The sequence below is a fragment of the Macaca nemestrina genome, chromosome 7 (assembly GCF_043159975.1).
Source record: "Macaca nemestrina isolate mMacNem1 chromosome 7, mMacNem.hap1, whole genome shotgun sequence".
NCBI classification, from domain to species: domain Eukaryota; kingdom Metazoa; phylum Chordata; class Mammalia; order Primates; family Cercopithecidae; genus Macaca; species Macaca nemestrina.
Window position 1 is genome coordinate 58,988,780 of NC_092131.1, and position 26,454 is coordinate 59,015,233.

At 39.2% G+C, this 26,454-nt stretch overlaps 1 long non-coding RNA gene across 1 annotated transcript in view; it reads left to right on the top strand.

The window, feature by feature from the left end:
* Positions 1 to 9,702, top strand: part of LOC105481871 (uncharacterized) — a 140,531-nt gene extending 130,829 nt beyond the window's left edge. Inside the window, exon 3 of the long non-coding RNA XR_987230.2 lies at positions 9,555 to 9,702. This is a non-coding gene — a long non-coding RNA (uncharacterized lncRNA). The remainder of the gene's footprint in view (positions 1 to 9,554) is intronic.
* The last annotated feature ends 16,752 nt before the right edge of the window (positions 9,703 to 26,454 follow it).

Consider the following 26,454-nt stretch of genomic DNA (forward strand, 5'->3'; position numbering starts at 1 on the left):
AAGAACATCTTTATTTCTGCCTTCATTTCATTATGTACCCAGTAGTCATTCAGGAGCAGGTTGTTCAGTTTCCATGTAGTTGAGCGGTTTTGATTGAGTTTCTTAGTCCTGAGTTCTAGTTTGATTGCACTGTGGTCTGAGAGACAGTTTGTTATAATTTCTGTTCTTGTACATTTGCTGAGGAGTGCTTTACTTCCAATTACATGGTCAATTTTGGAGTAAGTACGATGTGGTGCTGAGAAGAATGTATATTCTGTTGATTTGGGGTGGAGAGTTCTATAGATGTCTATTAGGTCTGCTTGCTGCAGAGATGAGTTCAATTCCTGGATATCCTTGTTAACTTTCTGTCTCGTTGATCTGTCTAATGTTGACAGTGGAGTGTTGAAGTCTCCCATTATTATTGTATGGGAGTCTAAGTCTCTTTGTAAGTCTCTAAGGACTTGCTTGATGAATCTGGGTGCTCCTGTATTGGGTGCATATATATTTAGGATAGTTAGCTCTTCCTGTTGAATTGATCCCTTTACCATTATGTAATGGCCTTCTTTGTCTCTTTTGATCTTTGATGGTTTAAAGTCTGTTTTATCAGAGACTAGTATTGCAACCCCCGCTTTTTTTTGTTCTCCATTTGCTTGGTAAATCTTCCTCCATCCCTTTATTTTGAGCCTATGTATGTCTCTGCATGTGAGATGGGTCTCCTGAATACAGCAGACTAATGGGTCTTGACTCTTTATCCAGTTTGCCAGTCTGTGTCTTTTAATTGGAGCATTTAGTCCATTTACATTTAAGGTTAAGATTGTTATGTGTGAACTTGATCCTGCCATTATGATATTAACTGGTTATTTTGCTCGTTAGTTGATGCAGTTTCTTCCTAGCCTCGATGGTCTTTACATTTTGGCATGTTTTTGCAATGGCTGGTACCGGTTGTTCCTTTCCATGTTTAGTGCTTCCTTCAGGGTCTCTTGTAAGGCAGGCCTAGTGGTGACAAAATCTCTAAGCATTTGCTTATCTGTAAAGGATTTTATTTCTCCTTCACTTATGAAACTTAGTTTGGCTGGATATGAGATTCTGGGTTTAAAATTCTTTTGTTTCAGAATGTTGAATATTGGCCCCCACTCTCTTCTGGCTTGGAGAGTTTCTGCCGAGAGATCTGCTGTTAGTCTGATGGGCTTCCCTTTGTGGGTAACCCGACCTTTCTCTCTGGCTGCCCTTAAAATTTTTTCCTTCATTTCAACTTTGGTGAATCTGGCAATTATATGTCTTGGAGTTGCTCTTCTCGAGGAGTATCTTTGTGGCGTTCTCTGTATTTCCTGGATTTGAATGTTGGCCTGCCCTACTAGGTTGGGGAAGTTCTCCTGGATGATATCCTGAAGAGTGTTTTCCAACTTGGTTCCATTTTCCCCCTCACTTTCAGGCACCCCAATCAGACGTAGATTTGGTCTTTTTACATAATCCCATACTTCTTGCAGGCTTTGTTCATTTCTTTTTCTTCTTTTTTCTTTTGGTTTCTCTTCTCGCTTCATTTCATTCATTTGATCCTCAATCGCTGATACTCTTTCTTCCAGTTGATCGAGTCGGTTACTGAAGCTTGTGCATTTGTCACGTATTTCTCGTGTCATGGTTTTCATCTCTTTCATTTCGTTTATGACTTTCTCTGCATTAATTACTCTAGCCATCAATTCTTCCACTTTTTTTTCAAGACTTTTAGTTTCTTTACGCTGGGTACGTAATTCCTCCTTTAGCTCTGAGAAATTTGATGGACTGAAGCCTTCTTCTCTCATCTCGTCAAAGTCATTCTCCGTCCAGCTTTGATCTGTTGCTGGCGATGAGCTGCGCTCCTTTGCCGGGGGAGATGCGCTCTTATTTTTTGAATTTCCAGCTTTTCTGCCCTGCTTTTTCCCCATCTTTGTGGTTTTATCTGCCTCTGGTCTTTGATGATGGTGATGTACTGATGGGGTTTTGGTGTAGGTGTCCTTCCTGTTTGATAGTTTTCCTTCTAACAGTCAGGACCCTCAGCTGTAGGTCTGTTGGAGATTGATTGAGGTCCACTCCAGACCCTGTTTGCCTGGGTATCAGCAGCAGAGGCTGCAGAAGATAGAATATTTCTGAACAGCGAGTGTACCTGTCTGATTCTTGCTTTGGAAGCTTCCTCTCAGGGGTGTACTCCACCCTGTGAGGTGTGGGGTGTCAGACTGCCCCTAGTGGGGGATGTCTCCCAGTTAGGCTACTCAGGGGTCAGGGACCCACTTGAGCAGGGAGTCTGTCCCTTCTCAGATCTCAACCTCCGTGTTGGGAGATCCACTGCTCTCTTCAAAGCTGTCAGACAGAGTCGTTTGCGTCTGCAGAGGTTTTGGCTGTGTTTGTTATTGCCCTGTCCCCAGAGGTGGAGTCTACAGAGACATGCAGGTTTCCTTGAGCTGCTGTGAGCTCCACCCAGTTCGAGCTTCCCAGCAGCTTTGTTTACCTACTTAAGCCTCAGCAATGGCGGGCGCCCCTCCCCCAACCTCGCTGCTGCCTTGCCGGTAGATCACAGACTGCTGTGCTAGCAATGAGGGAGGCTCCGTGGGTGTGGGACCCTCCCGGCCAGGTGTGGGATATGATCTCCTGGTGTGCCTGTTTGCTTAAAGCGCAGTATTGGGGTGGGAGTTACCTGCTTTTCCAGGTGTTGTGTGTCTCAGTTCCCCTGGCTAGGAAAAGGGACTCCCTTCCCCCTTGCGCTTCCCAGGTGAGGCAATGCCTCGCCCTGCTTCAGCTCTCACTGGTCGGGCTGCAGCAGCTGACCAGCACCAATCGTCCGGCACTCCCCAGTGAGATGAACCCAGTACCTCAGTTGAAAATGCAGAAATCACCGGTCTTCTGTGTCGCTTGCGCTGGGAGTTGGAGACTGGTGCTGTTCCTATTCAGCCATCTTGCTCCAGTGCCTCTTGAGTGAGTTTCTTAACTCTGAGTTCTAATTTGATTGCACTGTGGTCTGAGAGATTTTTTGTTATGATTTCCATTCTTTTGCATTTGCTGAGGATTATGTGGTCTATTTTAGGATAAGTGCAATGTGGTGCTGAAAAGAATGTATATTCTGTTGATTTTGGGTGGAGAGTTCTGTAGGTGTCTGTTAGGTCTGCTTGGTCCAGAGCCGAGTTTAAGTCCTGAATATCCTTGTTAATTTTCTGCATCATTAATCTGTCTAGTATTGACAGTGACATGGTAAAGTCTCCCACTATTATTGTGTGGGAGTGTAAGTCTCTTTGTAGGTCTCTAAGACCTCACTTTATGATTCTGGGTGCTGCTGTATTGGGTGCATATATATTTAGAATAGTTAGCTCTTCTTGTTGCATTGATCCCTTTACCACTATGTAATGCCCTTCTTTGTCTTTTTTTAATCTTTGTTAGTTTAGAGTCTGTTTTATCAAAGACTAGGATTGCAACCCCTGCTTTTTTTGGTTTCCATTTGCTTGGTAAATCTTCCTCCATCCCTTTATTTTGAGCCTATGTGTGTCTTTTCATGAGAGATGGGTCTCCTGAATATAGCACACTGATGGGTCTTGACTCTTTATCCAATTTGTGAGTCTGTGTCTTTTAATTGGGGCATTTAGCCTGTTTTCATTTAAGGTTAATATATTTTTTTGTGGTATTGATACTGTCATTATGATGCTAGCTGGTTATTTTGCCCACTAGTTGATACAGTTTCTTCAGAGTGTCAATGGTCTTTACAATTTGGTATGTTTTTGCAGTGGCTGGTACTGGTTTTCCCTTTGCATGTCTAGTGTTTTCTTCAGGAGCTCTTGTAAGGCAGGCCTGGTGGTGACAAAATCTCTTAGCATTTGCTTTTCTGTAAAGGATTTTATTTCTCCTTTGCTTATGAAGCTTAGTTTGGCTGCATATAAAATTCTGGGTTGGAAATTCTTTTCTTTGGGAATGTTGAATATTGCCCCAACTCTCTTCTGGCTTACAGGGTTTGTGCAGAGAGATTCATTGTTAGTCTGATGGGCTTCCCTTTGTGTGTAACCCAACCTTTTTCTCTTGCTGCCGTTACCATTTTTTTTCTTCATTTCAACCTTGGTGAATCTGATGATTATGTGTTTTGGGATTGCTCTTCTCAAGGAGTATTTTTGTGCTGTTCTCTATATTTCCTGAATTTGAATGTTGGCCTGTCTTACTAGGTTGGGGAATTTCTCCTAGATAATATCCTGAAGAGTGTTTTCCAACTTGGTTCCATTCTCCCTGTCACTTTCAGGTATACCAGTCAAACGTAGGTTTGGTCTTTTCACATAGTCCCATATTTCTTGGAGGCTTTGTTCGTTCCCTGTCATTATTTTTTCTCTAATCTTTTCTTCTCGTTTCATTTCTTTAAGTTGATCTTCAATCTCCGATATCTTTTCTTTTGCTTTATTGATTTGCTATTGATACCTCTATATGCTTTACAATGTTCTTGTGCTGTGTTTTTCAGCTCAATTAGGTCATTTATGTTATTCTCTAAACTGGTTATTCTAATTAGCAATTCCTCTACCCTTTTTTCAAGGTTCTTAGCTTCCTTGCATTGGGTTAGAAAATGCTTCTTTAGCTCAGAGGAGTTTGTTATTACCCACCTTCTGAAACCTACTTCTATGAATTCGTTAAACTCATTCTCCATCCAGTTTTGTTCCCTTGCTAGTGAGGAGTTGTGTTGTGATCCCTTGGAGAAGAGGCATTCTGGTTTTTGGCATTTTCAGTCTTTTTCTGCTGGTTTTTCCTCATCTTTATGGATTTATCTTCCTTTAGTTTTTGGTGTTGGTGACCTTCAGATGGGGTTTCTGTGTGGACGTCCTTTTTGTTGATGTTGATGCTATTTCTTTCTGTTTGTTAATTTTTCTTCTAGCAGGCCCCTCTGCTGCAGGTCTGCTAGAGTTTGCTGGGGATCTACTTCAGACCCTGTTTGCCTAACTATCACCAGTGGAGGCTACAGAATAGCACAGATTGCTACCTGTTCCTTCCTCTGGAAACTTTGTCCCAGAGGGGCACCTGCCAGATGACAGCTGGAGTAGAGCTCATGTTTCTTACCACCGTACTTAGATATTGCTGAGGGAAACACTTGCCATTTTATCAAGGATTATCAGCACAGGGATTATGAATCCTAAACATTTATTTGGAGTTGAAGACTGGATTATCAAAGGAAATCTTTCATAAGATTATTCTTAGTAACTGAAATAATAACAGTTAATTTTTATTTCAATAATATGTGTATCCTTTACTTTTTCACTCTTTCACTCCCTCTTCTTCTCCCTCTCCCTCTCCCCAACTCCTTTCCTGCACCACACTCCCAAAAATTCCCTTAAAAGGGAATTTTTATTGTCTCTATGTAAAGTGAAGGGTGTTTATATTGGCACATGGATCAAACTTTATTGTACGTTGTTTCATTTATTTCTATCAAAACAGCTTTTTAAAATATCTTCTATCGTAAGTACAATTTCACACTGAAGAATCTAAATTATTAAAAACTGATTTACCATCTTTCATCAAGAAAAATTGATTTTCAGAACATAACTTTAAGGGTGTATTCAGGTGCATTCAGTTTTTTTTTTTTTTTTTTTCTGACAGAGTGCAAAGATTAATTTACCATCACATCAATAAGAAGCAGTGATTATGACAAACTCCTGAGTTGAAGATAGTCATTAAAAGTAAGCAAGAGATATTTCACAGGTCAAGTATTTTGTCTGTGAGCCTTACTCTGGCTATTAGTTTAAAAATGCTGCTCTCTAAGGCAATTTAATTCTTACCAACAGATCTTCCCTTTATAAGGTTTTTTTTTTTTTTTTTTTTTTTTTAAGAGATTGGATAGGGAGGGGTGATTAGCATTAACTCTTTTCAATATAATAGACTCTAAATTTGTGATTTCATGGCCTAATGAGTTGATGTACCTTCTTAAATCTTCAGAGTGTTCTTGGGTCAACATTATACATTTATTGCATAATAGAGCTAAACTACACTAGAGGCTGTGTTTCTTTAAGTGAATTTTTCTTAAAGCAAAGTTCGTTTATAGAACAGTAAATGTTTACTTTTGGCTATGGAGAACCATGGTATTATGATCCTGTAAATATGAACTGACAGTTTTTGATGGCTGCAGAAAACCTGTGCTTTTATAGAGTATTCTTGAATGCAACTTTAGGACCAGATTTAATATCCTGGAAGTTATACTGGAACTAAACTTTACCAGCTTGCCTTTGGGATTGACTATATAGGAAAATATAGTAACACTTTCAGTATCAATTAAAGGTTAATAGGTTTCCCCATGTGGCTGTTAGAGGCAGCTAAAGGCTTCTTTTGGCAGAAACATTCCTTCAAATATTTATCATCTAGTGTGGGCCAAGCACCATGCCAAGGTTTGGGGACCCAAAGACAAATTATGGCCTCTCTCATTTTTTTAAAGAGCTCATGCCAAAAGGGAGATTTAATACATATATAATTGTGATACAAATTGTGAAAGTTGTGTTAGAGATATATAGAAAATATTGTGATAATAGATGTCAGAAAATTATTTGCTTTGATGAAAAGAGTTGGAGACCTGTTCACAGTAGAGCCATGCCTTAGATATGAGTCACCTTTCCAGATAGAAAAAAGAGAGAAGGATTCTAGGGAGTGAAAACAGCATGTGTTGAATAAAGTTCAAGCCCCTTTAAGGCCTGACCTTTAGGGCTACTTATTTATATTCAGCTTGCACTGTTGCCATTAGTTGTTTATGTTAGCCTTCTCCTTTCCAATTCTTTTTTGTATATGACTTGGTAGCTGACACCATATATTGGCTGTTTTTTTTTCCTCCTTCCCCATTATGGATAGTCTTTTAAGCATGTATGCATCTCTTTCATCGATTGCTTGTTACTGGGAGTTTGCTGGTATATCAAATCTGCTATCCTATTTTATCTTCTGTAGCAGATGCTCTAGTTACTTAGAGTTGGTTAATTCTTGGAATTGCTTTGAATATCATGTAAATATTGTTATTATTAGATTGTTAAAATGATTCAACCAGTCTTTTAGGTGTGGAGTCTATTGTGCTTTTTCAATTTAGTGATCAAGTTGTTTCTGGAAAGTGAGAGCCAGTGCTGCTATGTGTCTCAACTACAACTTGTATCTAGGGCAAATACCTTACCAGGTCCCTAAGACTACATTTCTCTCTGAGTTGTTGGATAATTCAGACTTCTCAAAGACGAAGGCAGCACAGCCAAGTGGTAAGATTTAGACAGACTTGGAGTCAAATCCTGGATCTTTCACTACTAACTGTGTAACGGTGGACAAATTATTTAACCTCTCTGAGCCTTTGTTTCCCATATGTAAAATGCGACATTTATTCACAAATATTTATTGACTACTTCCTATGTGCTAGGCATTGTTGTTCTGGTGACATTCTAAGGATTAGAAGATTAAAGGAGATGATGTGTGGCACAAAGTTAATGCTCAGTATTAGCAAGTCATAGTTCCCATCATCTTTACCATAATTTTATTTCATTAGCACCATTTTCTAAGGATGAGTTGGTTTTTGTTGAGTCTTTCTTGGTTCCTTTACAAACTCTGGGCTCCAGACAATGGAGATGTTTACATGGCCAACTCAGTGTTTAAAAAACAAAAGAATGTGAATAGTTTTAAGCATGACATATTCCCTAGTTAGTCACATGTTCATCCTTCCCTGTTCTATCACCCCAGGCTCCTGGATTTCAGCCTTAGCTCTATATCAGAATCACCTGGGGGCACTCACATATGATTCCCAGTCTGCATCTCCAACCAACCACATTAGCAGCTTTGGGAGTGGAACCCAGGAATTAGTATTATTAGTATTATTTAAAGCTCTTCAATGTGCAGCAAAGGCTGAGAACCATTTGGGGGATGATTTCATCTATTTACAGGAATGGTGTAGCCCCTGAAGACAATAAATATCAATCCTGATGGATGTCCTATGACTTTGACTTCAAGGAAGGCCTCCTTGTTTTATGTAGCCTTTGGGCTCTGGTCCGTATCCTGTCATCATTCAGTTATGAAGCTCTCTCTTTCTAATGGAGGCCAGTCATCCTCAGGTCCCTGTCTGCCTCTGCATACACTCTTTGAATTGGCAGAATTTCACCATGGGTAGATATGCAGTATTATCCTTGATACTTGTTTTCTGAGATCCTAGGATTTCCCCCATAAACTGAAACCATCTCTGCTCTAATCCATTCCCCAGAGCTTGGGGCTATAGATCACACGACGCTCTGTGGCTGATCTGCCTTCCTTTAGGTAGCTGCATTCAGAATTCAGATACAAGCTGGCCCAAATCTTTCTAGTTAGCTATTTAGCCATTTCCCTCAGAATGCTTTTTCTCTTGTGCTCCTGTTAGGGGAAGTGCTGACCCACAAATGTAGAAACATTAATATGAGAGGAAATAACAACAGATGTGTTGTTCTGAGCTAGAAATAGGGAGAAGGGGTGAGTGGCAGCCAGAGAGTCAATGATGATTTTCAGAAGAGTTAAGAGTAAACCTAAATAATTCCCATCTGTGTCTGACCTAATTTTTCTATCTCTCATAAAGTGTTTAAACACATATTTTTGATCTCTTAGCTATATAATTTTAGTTATTTAATAGCCTTAATAAACCCTTTTGTATATGTTTGCAGTAACCTATTTGATCTGTGACACCGAATGCCCAAAGTAGATCATCTCAGGGAACTGAAAACACTTGCCTGTCTTTTGTTGTTTCTCATGAACTGTAGTGATTAGACATTAGGAGAGTGACTAATACAAACTATGTCTGAAATCACAATTACCAGTTGAACTCTTGCCATCCATTTAGGGTTATGTAAACAGCTTGGTGGGCTTCACAGAAGGCAACTTTTAAGCTGCTTGCATGAAATGGTGATGTATAATCCCTGAACAAACATCAATATTAATAATCCCATAACAGTTTTATGATAGTGGTAATAAAAATTAAGGCAGATTCCTGGAATCATTTCTCTCCCACTTTGTGATGAATGCATCTTTTATCGTGAGATTTCATTGTTCAGGGACTTTGGTAATCGTGGAGCAAATGGCCGTGGTGGGTTTTTGAATGTCACTATTATTGATGTGCTTTATTTAATTCAGCTTTTCAATTTCTCCTTTTAGCCTGAAGTTACACATTAATTACTCTTGTGTTTGTCATAGAGTCATTGACCTAACTTGAGATAGAGTATTTTAAATTTAGCAAATTCTTCCCCAGCCTGTATTAATCTAATTTGTTCAACTCTCAACTGGCAACTGTAACCTGAATCTCACTTTTTTTGTTGTCGCAGTCCGAATTCAGTAGTCTTCTTGTGGATAACTATTTCCTTTTGCCTCACCCACTCCTTTAACAGCTTTAAAATCTTTGTTGTTGAAGATCTTGCTTCTCTTCTGAGCTGACCTATTGCTAAATACACTTAACAAGACCGCAGGAAAATGTCACCTTTTTCCCTTGCTCTCCTCCAAAGAGGAGCTGATCTATATTCCTGTTGATCTACAAAGAATGTTCACTAAAACATGACCTTGAGTAGGTCACTTGTGTTCACAAAACTCCAGTGGCTCTTTATTTGTTTTCTTTTCAGATTAGTGTTGGGTCTGAAGTTCCAAATCCTACTGCCTCTGTGAAGTCTTCCTGGCCATGCTAGAAGCAATATCACCTCTTCTAGAATTGTAAAGTGCCATTTTCCATACCACTTATAATATACTGTCTTGTAGTTGTTTTTGTGTCATCTGTATTTCATCCCTCTAATAGATGATAAATTTCTAGAGGGTGCCTTCCACAGCAAAAGTGCTCAATAAATATCTGTCATTGGTGAAAGCAGATTATAGATCATATTTTGTTGGAAGATTGGAGGCAAAGTCTCAAAGGTAAACCTATAATTTTAGGCTTATTCCCTCCCTCACAATATTTGTTGAATACTTAAAACATCTTGGAAGTTGACAGGGATTTTCTCTTTCAATCTTCTAAACCCTATGAGATTAGCACTATTAATATTTATGGATGGGGAAACAGAGGCATAGAAAGTTTAAGTAATTTATCCAAGGTCACATTGCCAAAAAAAGAAAATAGGTAGTTTAGCCTTGAAACCAGAGAAACCTGATTCTACAACTGGTGCCTATAAAGTTCGCACATCTTACTTCACCCCATCTCATTTGGGCATAGTTTGGAGTAGACTTAGGAGGTCTGAGTGTCAAGAATCTCTGGCTCATGCAATATCAAATCCCTTAGACATATTTCAGTAATTGCCAAAACATGATTTCAATGATCAAGTTTGCAGTGAAGTTCTGATGGTGCTAATCTTTACCCATCAAGAAAGAGGAGAGGTGCCAAGCCCCTTGAAGAGTTATTCCAGTTGAAGCTTGATGTGAAGGTGCTGGTGCTTATAATTCCAACTCATTAGTCAAGCCCAAAGTGTTGTAGATATACCACATTGCATTGAATATATAATTACATGGAAGGCAAGATGTATTATATTATATTATTAAGAAAGAGAAAATAACCGCCAAAATAAACATGCTACAATGATTTTTCATCACTTGAGCTTTTAAAAATGTTATACTTACTGAAAGCACTCTTTTAGTCTTATTTAGGCATGCAAACAATCTGAATTTCTTCAAGTATTTCTAAAACTTCTTTGTATCTGAAATCTGACTACCCAATGTCTATGTTTTCCAGATAATATCCTCTGTGCCATCGAGAGTATTAGTAAGGCAGTATTTCTGAAAGAGCACTCCACCACTACCTCTGGGATTTTCTTGCAAGCCACTGATATCATCTTTGCAAGAATGGATGCAAATATTCAGGGTGCCAGAATTTAATCTCTATAATTTCCTTGCCAACAGCCATAATAAATGCTGCTTGTTTTCAGATGAGATGAAAGGTGAAAAAGTGTTCATCAGAATTGGTGAAATATGGCAATTACAAGTTTATTTAAATCAATGCATGTCACTTTTCAAAAATATTTGAGAACTGCTGGTATAGTCCAAAGAACCTTGGTCTTAAGGAATCAGAGGACCTGGGTTGAATACTAGTTCTCTTGACTACCTATGGCAAGTAACATAAACTCTCTTAACTTCCTCTGAGGAATAAGCAATTTACCTTGTGGGATGATTGCAAGAATTAAAAGAAAATTTAAATTCCACAAAAGCAGAAATAATTCTATCTTGTTTGCCACGATCTTTCCATTCTCTCAAGAAGTAACAGGGACCTAGAAAGAATAAATGAAACAATAATGAACAGTTCATACATAGCAAACTACATGTAGAAGTGTCTGTGTTGGAATGTTGCCATGGTGGAAGGCGGTATATTCTAATCAAAGGAGAAAATGGAGCAAAAAATGTTTCAGTAAGGAACATTCTTTCTTTATTTATTTTATTATACTTTAAGTTCTAGGGTACATGTGCACAACGTGCAGGTTTGTTACATATGTATACATGTGTCCTGTTGGTTTGCTGCACTCATTAACTTGTCATTTACATTGGGTGTTTCTCCTAATGCTATCCTCCCCACTCCCCCTACCCCAGGACAGGCCCTGGTGTGTGATGTTCCCTGCCATGTGTCCAAGTATTCTCATTGAGGAACATTCTTTAGTCCCTCTCTCTATTTTGTCCCAGTCATTTCGTGGTTTTGGCTGCTATTGGCTTCTGTCTGCTTCCCAAATGCTAGTAATTTCTTCCAATCTAAAGTTGCTAGTTTATTTTCTTGTATATTGTAAAACAAAGTCAACATAATTGCAGGCCAGAAAGCTATTATCTCACTCTTGAATTCTTAAAAATGTCATTTGTTCTAGCTTTTTTTGCATGTATTTGTTATTGAAATATTAAGAGACACAAAAAAATGGAAAAGAAAAAAATCATTATTTCAAATTACTAACCTAGAGAGAATAATTACTAGTACTTTTTTCTTACCTAATTGGCAAAATAAGTATTATTTTGTAATCTGATTTTTCACTTCACATAGTTGCATATTTCTTCATATACTCCATCTAAATGCTCTTCACAAATATTGTTTATGATGCATGCTCTTTTATAATCTATTTAAGTAACCTAAACTTCCTGGAAATTTAGGTTGTTTCCAATTTTTCACTATTTAAAATATCACAGGAATCAACATTCTTGAACATTTGTATTTATGCACATTTCTGATTTTTTAAGAATAAATTCTTGAAAGTGGATTTGCAGGGTCAAAAGATATACAATTTTATTCTAAGTTAGTTGAGAATATTTGAATGTAACTAACAGATTTATCGAGAATGTGGTAAAATAAGAAGCAGGGTTTTGAAGGTGTGGCTGCCCGGAATTGCCTGGTGGGCTCTGTTAGATTCGTCATCCTCCCTATTTCTCAAGGACTTGTCTGTTGTGATATGGTTCCTGAGTGACGTTTGCCCTCACGAGGTGCTAGGACTGTCAGATGTTAGGAGTGCTAAGCCTCTTACTTATCTTTCTTTATTCATCCAAAAAGGCTGAACATGGTGTCCTCACTAAATGATGGCTAAGTATGATGAACAGATCCTATTATTTCCTCATTCCATTCACATGATGAATGAGTTAGAAAATGAATGCAATATCTGAGCACCAGGGGATCTGATTGTCACAGTATGAAAAGCCTTTTAGTGATAACTGCATACATGCACCCATATTACTGCCAACAGAGCCAATGCAATCTAGTTCGAATAGTAGATGTACTGACTCCCAAGTGGGACCATTGATGTTTTTACAAACCATTTGCAGCCCAGTATCACTGTGTTTTGCCAAGTTGCATCCTCCCAGTGAAGTCCAAATGGAACTAGAGAGGGAGGCTCTGTTTTTGCTGCAGCAGGAAATAGACAAGGGAAAGTCTGGATTACACTCCAAAATTATAATGCAAACCTGCCCCAGAAATGTGTATTTTTTTTAATGTGTTCCAGCTGAACCACAGGAAAAATAACAACCAAAGACCATAATGGCTCACTGGTGGATATTGTGTCCCGTCTGTTGGTGGTAGTGAGAAAGGTTCTATACTGTTACATCCAAAAAGCTTGCCGGTTAAAAAAAGACCAAACTCCCCTCATGGCATTTTTGCTGCCTATTAACTCATTTTGGATATCGTGTATTAGGAAGAAAAGGTGTAAAAATGGTTGAATGTTGTTACACATTTTTCTGAGGGGAAGTAAAAGTTTCACAGGTTACTTGGTTCTTTCTAGTGGAGGGGATGAGATGGTTTCATAACAAGCAGCAGGCAATGCTTTGTTGAGCCAAAGGCTTTGATTAGGATATCTACAAAGTGCTATATTCTTTGGTTAACTCTTAAGCATTTAGTAACTCACTCCTTTAGGAAAATGATACACCTGATTCTATTTATGGACCAGTGTGTGGGTCATTGATTCTCACTCTTGCAGCTTCAGGATTCTGGCTTAAATCAGATTTAGTTTGTGGATACAAAGCTGAACTCAACACCAGCCAGACATTAGCATGAAAACTGAGTTGTCCCCAGGAAATACCCATCTCAGACTCAATATGAAAACCTCAATCACTGCAGAAGTGAGGCAACTGTGCCTACACAACCATGCCTATCCTTTGGATTCTGGTCCTGCCCTGACCCCTCACTGGACTCGTATCTGAATCCTCACACAACACAAGCACTGTGAGCGAAATTAAAAGTACTATTTCAGTCTTTAAAAAGAATTAAAACATCTGGGTCACAGCAAAGGCCCAGAGCATGCACAGAACACTGGGAAAAATCATGGTGGGAACTCTAGAGGAACCTTGCAGTGGAGGTTCAGTGCCCAGAGGGACAGATTTACTGAGAGCACATGTAACTCACCCCCTGTAGATTTTTGGAGTCCTTGGTGGTGGGAGGTTGTAAGGAGCTGAGAGTGTTCAGGACAAGTAGAATCATGACCCAGTGAAATTTGAGCTATTTCTGTTAGTATGACCTCATTTACACACTGGGAAATTAGGATCCTCAAATCAGCATTCAGTTCACAAGGTACTCATGAGAATCATTTCGTTAAAGAGTATTAACGTTGCAGAGGCCTAATGCTACGGAGACCTGATAATAACCATACTGAGACCTAACTGTGAATGAAAATTTGGGGGACTAGTCAAACAGAACCATGCTGAGGGGCAGAAAAGGTTTAAACTTGCTAGTTTTCCTCTCACAGTGTATACACATTGAGAATATAGCATTTTTGCCCCAAGTCAAATGGCAGTTTACCTCTGTCATGGGGTTGTGGGCAAGGTGGGGGAATGTGTTCCAAAGTGTTAGGGATTTTTAACTGACACGAGGATATAAGAAGACTGGTCTTTTGGATCTCCATGTCAGTTAAAAATGCGAACTAGTTCAGAGGGACACTCCGTGGTACATGTCATGTTCCTGAGCTTGGCGTGGGATCAGGCTATGGCTGTCACATGCAGATTTACCAAGGTCCAGGCAATGTTCTGAGTCCTCTACGTATTATCTTATTTAATCTTCTCAGTAACCCTGTGAGTCAGGGACTACTGTAATTCCATTTTAAAGATGAAGAAATGGAGACAAAGGGAGGCTAATTAACTTACCCAAGATCCTCTGGCTGGATAAGTGGCATACCTGGAATGAAAACGTAAGCATTCTGATTCCAGAAGCCATATGCTTAAGATGCTGTACAGATGCTCTTAGTGGTCATTCTCACCTTTTGGTAGAGTTCTCTCAAAGGGACTTAAAAATGTGTGTGTGTGTGTGTGTGTGTGTGTGTGTGTGTGTGTGTGTGTATTGGTGAGGTATTGGAAGCTGTGGTGCAACAAATAAAAATATGAGTCAATGATATTTGAGGAATTTTATAATTTTTGAAGATAGTTACAAATTGAAATAGAATTTAAGGGTATCAAGAAATGGGCATTACAAGTTCTTCAAAGTCATTAAACCTTTTCTCTTGAAGGTAAAAGCCCCGAATACTACTCCGTGATGAAGAACAGCAGCCTGATTTAGTTTCATAACCTTTGACAGAGTGACCCATCACTGTGTACTCTCCACTTGGCATGGAAAGGATTAACTTTGATCTGCTGAGCTGTATTTTATAAATAGAATTAATCGCAGGCTGTGGGGAGATGAGGTCATCAGATTTACACCGAAGCTTTAATGCAGTGCAGACATTGAGGTCACATCTGCTCAGCTCCTGTCCAAATGGTGAACCTTCCCTTCTCCATGAAGTTACTTGGCCTGGACTCCTCAAACAAGGGCATTATTTTTCAAAGAAGGGCAATCCTTCTGCTCTCTGGTTCATTTTAGAATGAATAGAGAGCCTGTTAGAGTAAAAGATGTGTTTTCATACCATTATTGAGGTCCAATCACAGCTACATTTTCTTGAATTTTCATGAATTTTTCTACTACAACTTGCTTTTCTCATTCATAAGAGGAGGGGAAATACATTTTGCCTGTCCATTTTTGCATTCTCTTTCTGTTCCAGTACATAGACCTGGTAAGGAACTAATGAGCTACCCCAAGGCAGAGAAGCCCCATTTCTGGGGCCTCAAGAAAAAACTTAGTAGTTATGCATCTTTCCTCTGCAAATGTAGAGAGAGTTTCCAACTTAAGCAAGCATCTCCACATTATAAGCCATCTTTTGTATCTGAGATTTTCTGGCCAGAACACACATACACACTCACACACACTGCGTGGAACTCCAATATTGATAGAAGAAACGACTGGAGTCACTCCTGTATCTCCTCTATTCCCCATCTTCACTATTTTCTACGCTGTGAGCAAGCTTAGTTTGCAGCTAGTCAGTAATGTGCATTTAAGATCTGGTTTCTTTCTGGAGCACATTGGACTTAGAGTATCATTCAAAGCTGGATTGATTTCAGGCCACTCAGGTTTTCAGTACCTTCTAGGGCAGAACTCAGAGAGCTTGTTTGATCTGTGATCTCCTTGAGCACTCTCTAACCAACTTAAGCTTGTCTTAAACACAAATACGTATGTTTGAGAGGAGACCTACCATTTTGTGGCAGAAGAGGGCTGGAGGGTCAGGGAAAATCCTCTTGGAACTGCTTAGGATTGGAATAGTCTTCTCAGATCCACAGCACTCAAGATCAGGTTCCTAAAGCCTGTGTGGGCAATTGCTGGACTTATTCAGAAGGGCTATAACTGCTGGGGGCATACATTTGGAGAAGTGAGTGCTCATGGGACAGCCACTGTGTGTTTTAGAGGCAGATAGAGCATCTCTGGGTGTGTCCCACCTGAGTCTGTTAATGTGAAGCTAGGAGATGGTTTACCAGTGGCCAGCTACTTCACAGTGCAGACATGCAGATAGCACTCGAGTATCATGGAGTAAAGATGTCAGAAGGAATTCACAAGTGAAAATGCCAGTGAGTAGTCACAGTAAGGGCCTCAAACACGCAGGAGGCTATAAACATGCAGACCCAGTCAAAGAAATCTGGTGAAGGGGTGGGTTAATTTGGGTTCTTTAAGAAGCGGACTACAAGCCAGGATTCAATGTGGCTGTGTTATATTAGAGTAATCTCCTGTTAGAGAAAATGGGCAGGAATCTAGGGGAGGTAGGGGGAACTGACAGACCATGGTGAACCATGGGCAGGCAAATTGGGTGGAGGCATCACAGATAGTTAGGTGGCCTAAGGAATGTTGAACAAGGCCTTTGGGGTATCTCTGAATCCAAAATTGCCTATTAGAGAAGTCCCATGTCTCCCAGGAGCAGGCCTGCCTTAGTATCCCTATCACTTCAGTCATCCACTGGCAACAGCTCAGGAAGCGTGATCTCACTGTACACATGGTGATGGATTTCAGAGTGCAGCAGCTGGGGCTCTAGGTCAATTACATTTTCTGTAGAGGTCTATAAGGAGCATTCTCACAGCTGCTTCAATAAAGGACTGACTCAGTGTGCCTAAAAGGTTGCCTGGAGCATAAATACCACTATCTGTATCAAGGTGGAGAAGAGAGATGCCAGGTTTCTGAGGACAGTAGAAGCGGTTTCTGTCCCCTTTAGTGAAAGAGAGCAGTCTCATGTCCTTACAGTTTCTGCTTTGAGAGTGGAAGGGAGGAGGAGGCAGCATTTGAAACGGGAGAGAGGTAAAGAACCAGCCATGGGAGGGGGAGCTTTGTCTTCATACCCATCACAGAGCCAGCAAAGAGAAACAGCACCTTTAGCTCAGGGCCAGGTTGCAGCAATGGTAGTAACAGCCATAATGGAGAAGACAATGGCTGGAAGAGGAGACTCCTGCAGTGGCAGAGAGGGACAGCAGTTCTGCGGTGTCCAACAATGTGGAGCAGCACTGTCCCCAGGTCAAGTCAAGGAGGGCCAAAAGTGGGGATAACTGTGGCTGGTTTCTACGGAGGCGAATCAGAGAAAAGCATGGATTAGGAGCTCAGGGTTCCAGCCATGACACAGCTGCAGAGCACTCAGGGGCAGCTGGCTTTCCTAATACCTGTCATACTGCTCAGGCCAACGAAAGAAGTTTCCTTTTTCTCTTTAAGCACAAGTCAAGCATGATTAAACCAAGAAGTGACTGAAAAGGGTGTGGAATACAGACTCTACAGTTAGAAATAGTCTGACTTTGCAGAGCAGAAAACACTCAGTAAATACAAACCGCAGGTAAATAACTTTCCCATCTTGGTTCAAGAAGAACATGGAGTGTGCTGAACAAGAAGAACCAACTCTTCAGAAATAAAGTGCTTCTAGTCACTGGCTGGCAGGACTTTATTATTTATTTATTTTTTTTATACAGGCCACACTGAGCCAAATAAAGGGAAACTAGCCAAATTAGAGGGACTGGGTCCCCATTCCTGGAACTTGCTAGCAGGAGGGTATCAATCAGGCTTACTAAATTAGCATTTTTCTGATAGCAATGCACAAAGCCTTTTAATGATGACTTTGGAGTCTCTGAGCTTAGGCTCTTGACTGCCTGTTCCTAAGCAACAGAAGGATTGGCAGAGAATGTGTTTTGATGTATCATTAAATAAAGGCTGTACAATGCTGAAAACTGTGGGCAGAAATTGGGATAATTGTATTTATTTTTTGGTGTATTATGTTAAAAAATAAACAAAAATGCTTTATGCCCTAGAAAATGTGCTCTCACTTGTGTTTTGTCTCTCTCTTGTTTTTGAACACTGCCTTTTTCTGCTCCTTTTCATCCTGCAATTTAAGCACAGAATTTCTCCTTTTTTATGGATAGCATTTCAAGCATTTCTTCAGCTCTGTTTCTATTACAGAAAAATTGGATCACATATTATAATGGACAAAGGGATCTGAGGGATGCTCTGGCAACTCTCCTTATTTTATTCTTACAAAAGCTATGTCAGAGAGGTGAGGGTCTACCTCCACTCAACGTGTCTTTAATTTGTCAGATTCATCATCGTTTCCTCCGTGGCTCCTCTCCTGACCTCATAGAAGTACGGTGTTATGCCATCTTGTTTGATACTCTACGTTCACTACAGTCACCACTCAGTTGTTCAGATACTATATTGCAGTGGTTGTTTACTTACTCATTTCATTAGTTCCATGGTGCCTCTCTTGTGTGTCATCCCACACCCAGAGCTTGATACGGTACCTAACTTGTAATAGATAATAAATACACTGTGAATGAATCATCTAAGACCACATGACCAATTAGTGATGAAACTAAGACTCAGAGCCTGGTTTCCTATTTTCTAGTTGAATGTTTTTCCATGACCTACTGCAAATATTAGAGGGATATGGAGAAAATGAACACGTTTGGAGGGTGTGTTTTCCTGCTGCTCTTATTCAAGGTGGATGAATCTCAATGGTATGATAAAGGTAATGAAATCTGATTAACATTTTTCTGCTGATTATGAACCATGTGGGTTTTAGCTTGGTCTCTCCCATGGGCTGATCCACCTCATGGCTGAGCTGTTTCATGGAGTGAGCTGGCCTCTACCTTTGATCATTCTCTTTTTCTTCATCTCATTTAACAAAATAACAAAGTATCTATTCCACAGGAGTTGGGTTAGCCTCTGGTGATTCAATAGTTAATAAAAACAGAAGGTTTCATACTCACATGGACCTGAAATCTGAGCACATACTGCCCCACTGGCCCTCCTACCTTTACTCCATGTGACATCCTAACTTTCCAATTCTTTAGTTATAGAGATCTCCAAGATCAGGAAGAGGTCTCTAGTAAGTTCCTTCTATCCTACACATTTTTCTTCCTCTTTAGTCAGACTCTGATAACTCTGATATCGCAGAAGTGATAGCTGGGTCACTCCCCTTCAAACCTTACTCTACATTCACTGCCTGACTTCCTCACCTCTCATTCATTCCATAACCAGCTACAATCTGGCTCCTGTTCCTCATCTCTCCAACCTACCTTGACTGGTCTCCACATCAGCATTTCAGGACATTCCTTTGTCAAAGTTTCCAATGATTCCAAATAAACTTGATAAAGTTTCAACACTCATTTTACTTGTTACTTCTATGGTACAGTAGGTACCTGACACTTGGGTGGAAATACATCTCAAGAATATTTATGCATTCTAGATTCTTGAATATCACCATAACCTATAATGTCATCATAACTTGCAAGAGATTGCAGCTTAAGAATTTCCTGATTCATATTCTTAACGGGAGTTAATGTGTCCTTGACAATAAGTAGAAGAAGGTGAAGCCAGTTAAAGAAGTGGATGTTCCCTGTTAAGTGACATGCTCTCCACACCAGCTGTGGGCTCAAGTTTGAACCCTCACTCAGATTTTAAATTGTTCCTTGTCACTGGAGTTGAGGTTCCTCGAATAACTGAAACTAAGAAAGTTAAAGCTATATAACTACATACAGTAGCCAGAGGCTACTTTACTGTTGCTCACGCCACCTTCAGAACCTTGTCTTTGGATTCCTCAATCTATTTCTCTCAAGCCTTCAAGATGAGTTCCTTTCCTTGTACTCACCCTTTAAGTACTGGTGTTATGTAAAGCACTGATCTCTGATAATTTCTCTCTCTTTTTGAATAAACTCTCTTGTGCTGATGGGTTTGAACACTCCACATTTTCTGTATATTTAGCCTCTAGTACTGTACGATGCAAAGCATAAATGTGTATACATACCAGTGTGACTTCTGTGTTATACTGACATCGTTCTCTCATGTTCTGATAGTGAATGAATTTGTGCTTATTATTCTCTATTTGCGCCCCCCATTCCCCGGGTCTATTTTCTGCTTGTCTTATCTCTGCTCTGTGCTTTGGAAGGCTGACCTCTGTGGTCTGCATCACCTGTGGTCCTTAATGTTCGGCCAGTCAGAGGAACTGGTTGGAGATCAGGGAACAAGAGAAAAGAGAGGCCAGGACTTGTATTCCCCTTCCTCCCTCCCTGCCTTCTGGCAATTCTGGGGGTCACCATTCTTTTATTTATTTATTTATTTATTTATTAATTATACTTTTAGTTCTAGGGTACATGTGCACAACGTGCAGATTTGTTACATATGTATCCATTCTTTTGTGGTCATAACTTTTGCTAAGTGGCACCTTTTCCTGGCTCCAGTTTTCACTGTTAACAAGAACGTGGTATATTCTCTCTTGCTGTTGCTAGTCCCCAGTTGCTTCACCATTCTCTTGCTGGTTTCCTTAACCATGCCCGATGCCACTGTATATAGTGCCTTCATTTGAAATCTCTTCAGTTAGGCCCCTTCTGGATGTGCCATCTGTCTCTTCCAGGGGGCCTGAGTGATACAAAGCTGATTCACCTTACAGAAACAGGCATCAAATCATCTCCTACCTTTCCTCAGCTACCTTAATTATTTTTCACATTACCTTTTGCAATCTCAGCTTTACAGAGTTTAAGGAACACTGAAGGCCATGTGCAAGGGAAGAGCTCCGAGACCAGAGCCCCATATAACCTTAGGAATTAAGGGCTGAGCAAAAAAAGAGGCATCAGTGAATAAGGCTTTGAGGAAACAAAGAAACAGATGACTAATTCTTATTCTTGTTATATTTTCCTTAGTACCACCAACATGAACTTTCTAACATTCAAGTCTGATCTGATTGATTTCCTTAAAGCCTTCAATGGCTCTCTAGTGTCCATAGAATAACATTTGTATTCCTTAGTATGGTACAGAATCCTTTCATGTTTTGGCTTTTACTTATGTTTCTCTGTCATCATCTTTTGCTGATCACTGTACAAGTTCCAGTGCCCCCCTTGGCTGAACGATGCCACATTTTTAGCTCAGTATTAATAAACTTTAAAAAAACTCTCTTAACTCCAGTATATAGTAGCTTATCTAATGCTACCTGTGACAGAGACCCTGCTTCAAACTTTCTTGAAAAATCTACTCCATGTGAAGTTTCAGTTTTACACATCCAGAAGCATTTGATATACAGTGGGGAGCTGACATATAAATTAGCCCAGGATCTGGAAGGCACACATCTGTGAAAATGATAGAAGTTTCCAAATAACTTGTTCACCCTAGCTTTTTCTCAGATCTTTTTACTGTGTCATTATTTCTTTTAGAAATAGATTCTTCCTTTACAGTGTATATTCCAATAATGCTATAATAGATATGGAGAAATTTTCCATGACTATGAGGGTTTCCATGATGGAACCACCATCTAGCAGCTTTGGAAGAAAATAGGAACAATTAAGAATTCAGAGACAGTCCACCATCAAATTACAAATTTGGCAGTTTTAATTTTGGAGTTAAAACAGCCAGATTGTATTCGTTTAAAATGTTTTATATTGGTATAACAGATGTTTTCCCCAAGAATGTTCTTAGCAATTAAAATATATAGATACATAAAGTATGTGTGTGTGTGTGTGTATATATATATATATACATACATATATATATATTTTAATTCAGTATTATGTGGTGGTGTTGTTTTTATGTCACCATCCAGAGGAAATTTTAAAATGGTGGTATTAGTAGACATCTTAAGAAACTCTTTTTGTACAAACCCTGATTCAAGGAAAAAAATACCCTGAGATATCAAAGCAGATGGTTGTCTTAATCTAAAAAAATCTAAACGAGGATGAGTCTACAGCTTCATTTACCAACTTATATTAGGGTCCACAAAGAACAACTGCAATTCTAAAGAAAAAAAATTTTACTTACAAAATTTTTGATGCTTTGTTTTGTGGGAGATCAAGGGAAATGGTTAGTGCTTTGATACGTAAATTTATTTTATTTTATTTTACTTGGATATTTTTGAAATTGACCTAGGTAGTTGTATTAGCCAGGACTCGGCATGGAAACATAAACCATTTATGTAATTCCAACTATGGAGGCTTTATTCCAGGGAATTGCAGGCTTACAGGAGATCAGAAAGACTGGAGAGGCAAAGATCCAGGAAGCCAACAATGATGTGGTTTCAAAACCAGTGGTTCTCCATGTAGAAGCTTCTGCAAATCTCAAGGAACTCTATGAAGCACCTGCTACCATCTCAGCCTTGAGTGCTGAAGCAACCATTCTCAAGGAACTGCTTCCCACAATCACAGCTGCCTTCCACAGCCAGGAAGCTGCCATGAACCTTGCCTATGCTTTCTGCTATGTGTCTGCCTCCAGGGAAGAATGCCTTCTCCCCATCTCCCAGCTTCCAGCTTTTACAACAACGGCTCCACACTGGCAGCTCTAACCCAGAACCACATGAGAAAGTGGACTCTTGGAATGCTGTTCCTACCTTCCCCTCTCCCAATGCAGAGGAAGCTGTAGAGGGAGGTGCACTAAGGGGAAATGCACATTGCATCCTCTCAGTGACAAAAGTGATATATTTCATAGCCAATTTCAAATGACATTGGAAAATCCTTAAAATATTTGTATTAATTTTCATTGGCAAGAAGCCAAAATGTATAACGGAAAGAGAATGGTGGATCTGAGTCTAAATCCTAGATCCACTCCATTTTAGCTTGGTGATCTGAAGTAAACCATTTAGACTCTTGTTTTTTTCATATATAAAAATGTGGATAATGATGTTCATTTTGGAGTCCTGCTTTGAAAAATAAACACAATAATCTATGTATAACACTTATTTGGTGTCACAGGGCCTGGCATGTAACATGCAGTTGGTGAATGTTAACTCTGAGAAATTGAAGCTGGTGACTGACATTAAGAGCCATAGCAAATTGTTTCTATGCCTTGACCAAATTACAATGTTGTTGTTACATTTGTAAAGGCTTGACTTTCCTCTTGTAGCACATTACTTACAACTTTCAGTATCAGTAAGCTTTTCTTTCTTAGTGTGTTTCTTTTACAATTTTCTCTTGCTGAAATAGCAGTACAAGGACAGCAGCTTGATTTAGAAACTCTGCCAGTAATTGGCTATGTCTCCCTGAACAATTAAGTTACTTTCTCAAATCCTCAATCTTCTTATGTGTAAAATGATGACCTGGAAGTGTGGGAACAAGAAAGAATGACTTAGATTGATTCATTTTTTAAAATTCATTTGCACATCATTTCCTTGCCTGCTTAAGTCTCTGTGTTAGGCACTATGGGAGTGATTCAAAAAAATGGGTACAAAAATGTGACTTCTGCCATTCAGGGCAATATAATCCAATAAAATAAAAAAAATCAATGAGATACTCATAAAATATAGAAGAATCAGAACTTCTGGTCTAAAATTATTCTGTTTTATTGTGGTGATAAATCTAGTCAGCATATCCGGAGCTCCATGGAGAGGGAAGTAAACAATACCTGTTTTAGAATATTCCAGAGGTTCATAAGGTAGTATTTCTCATTGAGAAGAAAAGACATACTGCAAAACAGAAATGATGGGTTTGGTTCTATAGTCATCCTCCTGTTAACAATTTGGAACACACTTTTTGAACACCTGCACTGGAAAAGACCCTATGCTTGGATGTGGGTATCGAGACAAACTATTTTACCTGCCCTCAAGGATTTTCCATGTTAGCTGTTTTAATGTAACTTTTGCCTGACTGGTAGATATTAGTTACCAAGGCTAATGCCAGTAGGGTTGGAAACCTGTCAGTCCCTGTCTTTGCCATTATATTAAAACTTAAATTCATTTTAGTTTTCTCTGAAGTTGTGACTAAGATGACTTGGTTCATCCTCTTACTGGTATTTGATTTAGGAATATGGGTGGCGTTGCCTTTTCTAATGTGCCACCAAATTAAATTCAACAGAGTGTAATTTTGTGTACTGCATACACCAGTCATCATCAGTAGAATGTTAATTAAGCAAGCAATTTGGAAAGCAGAGTTGGTCTCAATTTAAATGTACTTTTAACTCTGAAAACTTATGACCTACATATATAATTGAAATTAAGTTGCACTAGGAAAAATAGGTAAGTTGGCCATTGTTCAAGTGGTGCTGAACTAAATTAGAGAAGTTGCTGCTAGATTGATGTTTCAGAATGTGTATTTAAAAGATTAAAAAATACCTCAAAGAATCAAACTGTCAGTTTGCTACAGCGTTCATTCCAGCCTTTAGTATTTTTTCCCCAACAGGGACATATTTCATATTCAGACAGGTCCTCCTTTCAAAGATTTGTAGCTACGCAAACACTAATGGATGGGCTATCACTCATGCACTGGGAGAACTAGTTTAAGGTTTAAGGTATACTAATCATTCTACAAATCATTAGTCTTTGACTTTTCATACTCTGAAATGCTTATCCTGGCTTTTCAAATTCTGTTGCAAAACAAGATTTTATTAATTCTGCACCAACCTTTACTCATTACTGTTTTGTACAAGTGTTGTTGGTACCACTTCATTTTCAGAGGCACATGGCTATAGCTATTGCCGATGATCTGTAACGTTGTTTATGGCTCAGGCCATGCTTCAAAATTAGGACAGTAGTTTTCAATTTGAGTGTCTAGTATTAAAATGGGTTTTCTTTTCCACATTAAGCTTTCCTGCTAACAGATTGTCATAGAATGTACCACCAACCATTCTACTTGCATTATCTCCAAATAAACCCAAAGTTGCTTTGAATTAAGATCTACAGAGATTTGTTACAAAGTAAAGGCAATTTTGGAACTAGAAAAGACAAATCCCACTAGCATATAAAATCTAAAATATTTTGTTCGGCTAGGTCATTTTACAGAAATGGAGAGTGTGGGAAATAGATGTTTAAGTGCAACATGATTGTTTTACTTTTCTGCTTAAAATTCTTTACAGGTTCTCCTTTCTTTTCTTTCTTTCTTTCTTTCTTTCTTTCTTTCTTTCTTTCTTTCTTTCTTTCTTTCTTTCTTTCTTTCTCTCTCTCTCTCTCTCTCTTTCTTTCTTTCTTTCTTTCTTTCTTTCTTTCTTTCTTTCTTTCTTTCTTTCTTTCTTTCTTTCTTTCTTCTTTCTTTCTTTTTTTTTTTTTTTTTTTTTTTTTTTTCAGGATAAATCCCCAAGATCTTGGCCCAGCCTTTCATTTTCTGGATTGGCTTGGCTTCTCCGCCCTCATCTTTCAACACTCCTCCCCTTATCTGCCACCCCCGAGAGTACTTAAAATCTGGCCTTAGTGAAATCCTTGCCTGTCCTTGATGATTTCCCTTTCCTGCATCTGGAATGTTCCTTTTTTTTTTTTTCCCTAACTTCTAGACACAGCTTAGGTGACAACCACTTTGAGCAGCTTTCCCTGACCTTCAGAATTAATAGAAATATAACAAATTTTTAACCAGAGATACTTTTCCCACCAAATTAACCGAGAGTGTGATGTGATATACCAGTTTATTCCAAACTGGGTAATGGACTCTGTCACAGTATGCCTAATATTATGCTTTTAATGTCTATTGCAATTTCTATGTATTGGTTTGTGTTCCCCTCTGTTTGTCTTTAACATCTAGATCTCCAGTGCCTAGCACAGTTCCTAGCACAGAGTAAGAGCTAAGAGCTAACATGTGCTGAATGTGACCGTATGCCAGGCTCCTTATTAAGTCCTTTACATGTATTAACTCATTTAATTCTCATTATGATCCTGTGAGTCAAGTGCTGTGATGATCTCCATTGAACAGATGAGGAGTTAGAACAGCTGGAGGTTTGGTCCATTTTCCAAGGTCATTTAGTAAATGGCAGAATCAGGATCAGAATGGTAGGATCCCAAGGCCCATGTTTTTAACTGGGACATACCTCCTTTAGAGATGACAGATTCACAGAAATATTCGTTAGATGAATGACAGTATAAGTAATCAGTTCCATGTACTCAGTAGCAAAGTTAGCAAAAGCTCCGGAGTCTCTGAACTCTCAAGCCAGTGAGCCTCCTTTAACAGTGGTCTGCTTCGTACTTCGAGAGTCAGAGGCACAGTGTAGAAAACACCCTGGGCCAACACCTGCGTTCTGGTTGTCTTTCCCTGAACAGGCTATGTGACTTTAAGTAGTACATTTCCATATCTGGTCCTCAGTTTCCAGAGGTGTGAAAAAGGATTGGATTCAATAATCACCAAGGAAACTATCTACTTCAGTTTTATACTTCCTGGTTATAATGTCTTCAAAATGTAATTAAAATGAATATGTTAGGTGACGTTATCAAGTATTTCAAGGTTAGTGTCTCTATTTTATAAATAATCCTGCCATCCTAAATTATAGTTAGTTCATAAACTATAATCAGACTGGAGGGAGTCTGCTCCACC